The sequence below is a fragment of the Mastomys coucha genome, unplaced genomic scaffold (genome assembly GCF_008632895.1).
Source record: "Mastomys coucha isolate ucsf_1 unplaced genomic scaffold, UCSF_Mcou_1 pScaffold23, whole genome shotgun sequence".
Taxonomy (NCBI): domain Eukaryota; kingdom Metazoa; phylum Chordata; class Mammalia; order Rodentia; family Muridae; genus Mastomys; species Mastomys coucha.
Genome location: NW_022196906.1, coordinates 63005983 through 63014073, shown reverse-complemented (window position 1 = coordinate 63014073; position 8091 = coordinate 63005983). Strand labels below are relative to the sequence as shown.

The following is an 8091-nucleotide window of genomic DNA, read 5'->3' as shown; positions in this document are numbered from 1 at the left end:
CTGTCATCAATGATCAGAAAAGGAGTGGTGGCTTTATTCCATCTGTTGCCTTTGGCGTGTTCATAGCTATCCAAAAAAATGACAAGATTATGATCTTGAAGATTCGTAGCATAATAGTTTGGCATTTAAACTTCTTGTACTTAGTGAAGTTCTTGTCATGTAGCCATGAAGACCCAAGTTCAATACCCAGAAGCCATGTCTTAGTTACTTTTCTATTGAGGTAAAGAGAACCCATGACCAAAATAGTATATAAAGGGAATCATTTAATAGAGGGTTTGCCTACAGTTTCAGAGGGTGAGTCATGAAAATCATAGAGAGATTATAGCAGCAGGCAGGCAGACATGGTCCTGGAGCAGTAGCTGAGAGCTTGCCTACACATTAAGGCAACAACTACAAGTCAGATAACAGAATTGAGTGGGCTTTTGAAACCTCAAAGTCCACCTCCAGTGAAACACCTCCTCTGACAAGGCCACACCTCCCAATCCTTCCCAAACAGTTCCACCAACTGGGGACCAAGCATTCAAACATATGAGCCCACGGGACGTATTCCAATACCAACAACCAAACTTCAGAAGGTTTCCTGAGGTAGGTTTTGTTTGGTTTAAGTGCCACATATGTGTTTGTAATCCCAATGCTAGGAGGTAGAATCAGGAAGAAGGATCCCTGGGGTTCTATCACTAGACAGTATACTGTAATCAGTGAGCTTAATGATCTGTGAGAGTCCCTATTTAAAGACAATGAGGTAGAAAGCAATCTAGGAAGAAGCTCAGTGTGAACCTCTAGACTCCACATGCAGAGACATACATGTAAACATGTATGCATACATCCATGTACCTGTACTCATACAAATGAATATACACATAGATACACTCACAAATCCTACAATACATGATGTATGCTATTTGCATGACAGCATCTTGTTCCACTACAGTCTGTCCTATTGAGATTGTCTCTGTATGACTTGTAAGAAAACTCAAATGGAGGTCAGTAAAGGAAGGCAGCATGGTCTCCCTTGTGTACCACAATAAAGCAGGTATATAAACTCTATCTCAGCAGCATTTGATTCTCACTTAAAGGAAGTCACACCCACCTCAGGAAACCTTCTGAAGACACCTCTAAATGTCCTTTCTATGACTTTCTGTGTTCCTGTCCATCAGCATTCCACACCCACTCCTACAGGGTTGATGGCAAGCATCCACACAACACAGAGAACACAGGGTTTCATCTGGACAGTGCATTGTGCAATCAAACCTCCGTGGACTCCAGGCGTCTGTGAGTCACCCATCAGTCCTGGAATCTCTTTCAAAATTTACTGATCTCCTGACAGGAATGGGCAATGGCTTCACAGAAAATGTAAAGCTCTGAACCTTTGCCAGACTCTCAAACCCAAGCACAGCCCAATTGCTTACGCTGAGGATGGGCAATAACTTTGTTCTTCTGGCTCCTGCAAAGTCAAAGATGTCTCTCTTTCCATTCCCCCAGGCTTAATGAATGACAAATTAAAGTCAGCCAAACATGGGCCTACCAAAGGAAGGGCTGCTGGAGACAGATTTTGGATCTAATAGCCTTAGGATTTTCCTCTGACATGGTTAAACCTGAGACAGTCCATTTCGTGAATAGGCAGGATGAGAAATATGTTAAAACAAAAATATATATCTTTCATTACTGCCAAGGCAGAAGTTTGGGAAGACAGAGTGATAGCAATGGAGGAGAGTTGTGTGCACTGGTTTTCAGTGGGACCCTGTCAGGCCTCTCTATTCTTTCCCTCAGTAACTGTGTGACCAGAGGCAGGTTGCTTAGCTGTTCTGAGCCATAGTTTCTTCATCCACAAAAGAGGAATAATATTGCTTATTACCTAGTCTCATTGTGAGAACCAATTGAATTAATTGGCAATTTATCTGAGCACACATAACAAGGACCTCCTATATTGGTCATGTCCTCGCATTCCAGAAATTTGGAGAATCTATAGTTAAAGAAAACTTACAGAATTGAGTTCAGACATCTGATATTATAGCTTAAAGGTGAGACCCAGGAAATTGAAATCTAAAAATATGTAATTAGATAATGGATGGGTTTCATTCTAGTCCATTGTGTATGTAGCCACTTGGGCACTGTGTAAATCTTGTATTCAAAGATGCACATACATATCCACCAATCAGCACAAAGTTTAGATATGAAGCATCCTACATTCATATAGGTATCTGACAAAAACTATTAAGGACTGGGCTGGGGAGGCATTGAAGTGCTTGCCTAGTATGCATGAAGACCTGAGTTATTTGCCCAGCACCCAGTAAAAAGTCAGGTGTGAAGGTGTATACCTGTAATCCCAGTGCTGGGAAGGTAGAGACAGAAGGATCATAAGGGTTCTCCAGGCAGACAGACTAGCCCAATTGGCAAACTACGAGCCAGTAAGAGACTCTTATCAAATAATCAAGATCAATAGTGACCTCAGATGGAACATCAGATGAGGCCTCCATCAATATATGCATGCACACGCATGCACACATACTCAGGCACACACACAGACACACAATACATGTATGTACATGCACACATAAAATCAGAGAATTAAGAAGGATTTTTTTAAGCCTCAGGCATCAACATCAGGCATTAGAACCTTGATATGTATAATGTTTGCTCTGGTTGGTTTTTACAAACATGCCTTAAGAGCCACCTGTGAACAGTCACAATTGCCCAGATTGGCTTTGGCCTGTGAGCGTGTCCATGGGAAATTTCCTTGGTTGCTATGTGGGAGGATCAATACCTCCAGGAGCAGTACTATCCCTCAATAGGTGTACTCTATAAGAAAGCCTGCTGAGAATGGACCTGGGAGCAAGCCAGCCAGCAGGAGTGGTTCCTCTTTCAAGTTCCTGCTCATCTTCTTCAGCGATGAACTATAACCTGTAAGACGGAACAGATCCTTGCCTCACATTTGTTCAGACTGTTTTGTCACAGCAACAGAGTGAAAGAGCATCCTCAGCTATGGGACCAGGATAATAAATTCAGTGGAAGATGGCCATGGGCTGACATGCCATCGGGAGGTGACCATCTAGTTAGCAACCTCAGTTTACATGAAACAGAAGTCCATGAGTGGTAGCTCATACGAATGTGGGCACTGTGGTTTAGCTATAAAAGGGACATGTGAAAATGGCCAAGCACAGAGGGCTCGGTAAACGTTTTCTAGAACCACAAACCTGAGGGAGTCTACTTTCAGGGGAGACTAAAAAGGGAGGGGGGACATGGTCAGACACATCTTGGTAGGAAGTGAAGCCCTGATGGCCTCATGTCTGTGAAGTGGAGATGACTTAGTACTCCCATCACAGGCTGTTGTGGGGGGGGGGATAGGACTCAGTATGTGGTCGACACTGAGTACAAATTGGAGATGGCTTAGTCTCTGAATTATAGGCTCCTGGGAGATACAGTGCTTGGTCTATGATGAGTGCTAAGTACTGAATGCATCCTCAGCCTCACTCTGAGTTTTATACACAAAATCTCTGCCAGGCAGTGACAATAGTTCTCTTCACTTTTCAGTGAGGGACATAGTTAAATGTCATGCTTGACACGAAGCTAGACTATATCCAGGCAGGGACTTGATGCCAGATGTCTGCAGCTCCAATTCATTTGTCACTATCACCACATAATTAGCCATCTATCATAACCAGTATTCCATATAATCCTTGACATGACATGCAAATCATTTCCTTAACAAACCATTATTTACTGAGCATTTGTTCTAGGTGCAACACTCTGCTGGGTACTGTGCGAGAGCAGAAAAACAAGAAATGTAGTCCCTGGAATTAAGAGTCAGGAAGACTTGTGGCTAGAGAGATAGCTCAGTGGTTAAGTGGCTGCTCTTCCCAGTATACCAGGGTTCAATTTCCAGCGTCCACATAGTGGCTACAACCATTTGTAGCTCCAGTTCAAAGGGAGACAATACCCACTTCTAGCCTCTTTAGGCACCAGGCACACACAGGGCACAAAGAATTAAATGCAGGGCAAAACACCCATACATATAAGATTAAAATAATTTTTTATAAAAAAAGAGAGTGAGGAGGACTCAAAGAGCTCTCTGTGTCCCTAGTGGTAAACCTCAGCCTCTGCTCCATCCATGTTCCCCTCACTCACCTCCTACTGCTACTGTAATCCAGCAGCCTGCCTAACAACCCATCGTCTAGTAGACTGAAGTTGTAAACTAAGCTGTTCATGTTCCTCCTAAGGGGCAGCTGCAGAGGCACCAGACAGTAGAACACCATGCCTCCTGCCTTAGAATTCTCAGGGTCCTCTTCAGCTGGACCATTTGGAATCTTGGTTACTCAGCTTATCTAACATCTGCTCTGTGGACCCAAGTCTGGCATGAACGAGAGTTCGTAGATGCATCTTTAAATGGCCTGTCCATGTTAGTGGTGATGTTTGGTCCTCTTCTCCCAGAGATATCTACTAGAAGTTGGCCTTTCTTTCTTATCCATAAATTTCTTGGTTTTCAGGTGGTGTGATTAAGGTATTCCCACTTTACTCTTCCTTCCACCAGCTACCCCACTACTAAACACAAAATTGTTATTTTCATTTCTGGCCTATACATAGAAATTAATTGCCTTCAAATTATTTTACAAATCAATTAGTTGGCTAGGCATGGTGGCACACACCTTGAATCCCAGCACTTTGGAGGCAGAGACAGGTGGATCTCTGTGAGTTAAAGTCCAGATTGCTTCAGTTATTCCCAAGCTATCAAGGGCTATATAGTGAGATCATTCTCAAGACAGTAGTAATTAATTAATTCAACTGATTAAAAACTATATATGATCTATATTATAAAGTTTCAAAATATGTATATATAATGGAATAGCTGAAGCAAGCTAGTTAACATGTATTAATCTTGTTTTTTAATATTTTTTTACAGTGAGCATAATTAAAATCTACTGTCAGCAATTTTCCAGAACATAACACATTACCATTAACTATAATCATCTTGTTACAGAATGGTTCTCCTCAACTTATTGAATGTTGTGTCCTTTGGTCAACATCGTCCATTGGTTCCCCATTCACTCCAGATCCTGTCTCCATGGTTCTCCTCATTGCTTCTTTACTATGAGTTCATTCTTTAGATTCCACATATAGATGAGAGCATGTGGTGTTGTAAAAAGTATACTGTATGGGGCTAGAGAGATGGCTCAGTGGTTTAGAGAATACTATTCTTCCAAAGGACTTCAGATTGGTTTCCAACACTCACTGACTGTTAATTCCAGCTCCAGGGGATATGATACTCTCTTCTAGCCTCTGTGGTACATGCACACACGTACACACACATGTACATACACACACATAAATAAAAATACAACCTTTTAAAGTACTTTAAATGCATGTCATCAGATGGAAACTCTCACTATAGTTCAATTGCAGTGACTTCCTGCCTGAGTGCCAGGCTTATCAGCTTTCTACCATTCTGTAATCACCATTAGATACTGGTGACCTCAATTCCTGTTATCTGATCCATACCCCCCTACAAATTCCTGAGGTCAAATCCTAGACTGATCATTGCCAATAGCCTCACAGCTTCACACCCCTTTCTCTGCCTTTCCAGTTCAGCTTGTCCTACACACCCACTCCAGACACTGTGTAGAACACTGCTTCTCCAGCCTTCTGATCTGTTTTCATCATTCATTATTCCTTGCATATCCTCACCATCTTGATGCCATGAGCTGTCACTCTAGGAAAATCCTCACCTCCTTCTTGTCTGTGTCTCTTGTCATCTGCTCACTTAGAAAATCCTTATCTGGCTTTTTGGCCTTTGTCTACCAAGAGGCTACAGTGTAACTTTCTTCTGTAGTCCAGAATCCGGGTCTGTCTAGCACCAGCTACCTCTGTCATCCCATCCAAGTTCAACACCAATGAGATCAAAGTTGTATACTTGAGGTAAACCAGAGACAGAGTTAATACCATATCTGCTTTAGGCCCCAAGAACAGTCCCCTAGTTCTGTCTCAAAAAATGTCATTAGTGATGACATCGCCAAGGCAACCTGTGATCAGATAGGTCTGAGGATTACAGTGAAACTGACCACCCAGAAGAGAGAGGCCCAGATTGAAGTAGTGCCCTCTGTCTCTGCCTGACCACCAAAGCCCTCAAGGAGCTGCCAAGAGACAGAAAGTAAAAGCAGAACATTAAACATTAAAAGGAAATGTCACTTTTGATAAGATTCCTGACACTGCCCAGCAGATATGACACCGATCTTAATTCAGAGAATTTTCTAGAACTATTTAGGAGATCCTGGGTACTATAACAGTCTCTGGGATGCAATGTGGGTGTCCACCACTCTCATGAAACCATAGATGATGTCAAAAGTGGTGCAGTGGAATGCCTGGCTAGTTAAGAATCAACAAGAGAAAACATTTCAGTAACAGGCCATCTGAGAAGAGAGACAGAGAAAGAGAGAGAGAGAGAGAGAGAGAGAGAGAGACAGAGAGACAGAGAGACAGAGAGAGAAAGAGAGACAGAGAGAGAGAAAGAGAGACAGAGAGAGAGAGAGAGAGAGAGAGAGAGAGAGAGAAACAAAGAAGGAAAACCTTATCCGTTTAACAGCACCTCCCATCTCAACATCTGCACTTGAGAAACTGAGCAAGGATAAAGCAAAAAGCAGCTGACTAATTGTACTTGAAAGGTATGTTTGCAAATCTTACATACTTCCTTAATATCTTAGTTAGGGTTTTAATGCTGTGAACAGACACCACTACAAAGACAACTCTCATATGGACAACATTTAATTGTGGCTAGCTAATAGGTTCAGAGGTTCAATCTATTATCATCAAGGTAGGAGCATAGCAACATCCAGGCAGGCATGGTGCAAGAAGGAGCTGAAAGTTCTACATCTCTATCTGAAGACTGCTAGCAGAATACTGACTTCCAGGCAGCTAGGACAAAGATATTAAAGCCCACACTCACAGTGGCACAGCTAGTCCAAAAAGGCCACACCTCCTAGTAGTGCTATTTCCTGGCCCAAGCATGTACAAACCATCACATTTAATAATTGACCTTATACCCATTTGCCTCAGCCCTTTTTTAAGATGTCAATCAAAGTTACCCTCCTCCACATACCCACACTGCAAGTCCCCAGTCCAGACACATGTCTACTCATTACCTCAAAGATACTGGCTTTAGTGCCTGACTCCTAAATATTTAACTTGGTGTATATTTGGAATCTGAGAAGAAAATGAAAGTTACTCCATACTTATAACCTTAAAACAAAAGTCCCTTTCAGCACAAAGTCTCTCTCTTTGCAACATCTATTTGTGGGAAAATGCTGTAAGCATGATTTACAATTATCCTCTCCTCTTCATCAACTCTTGCACCTTGTGAGCTGGTATCCCTCTGGCCTCTTCTCAAGGCCTTGCTACTGTTCAACCTGGTGACTAGTTATCATTGTTTTCTTCAAAGGTTCTCAGTAACTTTTTTATTGAAATATTTGGGATGTTCTCCTACTTCATCAGCTATCTTCATTGCTATCATAATTCTCTCCCCCTTCTTTGCTTGAATATAAAACTGCATCTTTTATCAGCTGATGGCCTAATAGATACTACAATTCAATCTATATAAATAATCCTCCTCCTCTGTCCTTCCAAGCTCTAGCCTCCTCCCTGCGTCTTTCTCAACGCAGTCATTCATGCCACCAGTCAGCCAGTTGCTCAGGACAAAAGCTGTTGAACTTATGTTTCTATCATGTTTTGTCTCCTCCCCATAGCACACAAATCCACACCATCTTCTAAATGTTGCATGTTCTCTCAAAAATATTCCTTAAGTCCACATTCTGCTTCTGTTGATACAGGAGCTAGATGTGTACACTAGACCTACCTTCACAAAAGAGTAAGAATGATGACTTAAACACTTGTTTTTAAAACTCCTCTGGAAAGCATTGCAAATAAAGGCAAAGTCTAAAACAGGGTATGAATCCATACAAACAACAAATGAGGACTCTCTAACCTGGGACTATTTAAAATCTAGATAGCCCAACTTTGTTTTAATAACCCATTCTCTATGTGGAGGGATTAGTGATGTGCCTATGTAAGTCCAAGACCATCAGGAGTTGCATCTTTAATGAGGAG

General features: G+C 41.9%; 1 pseudogene; it reads left to right on the top strand.

The window, feature by feature from the left end:
- The window catches only part of LOC116073640, a 58693-nt pseudogene extending 52328 nt beyond the window's left edge, over nt 1-6365 (top strand).
- Nucleotides 6366-8091: the final 1726 nt, after the last annotated feature.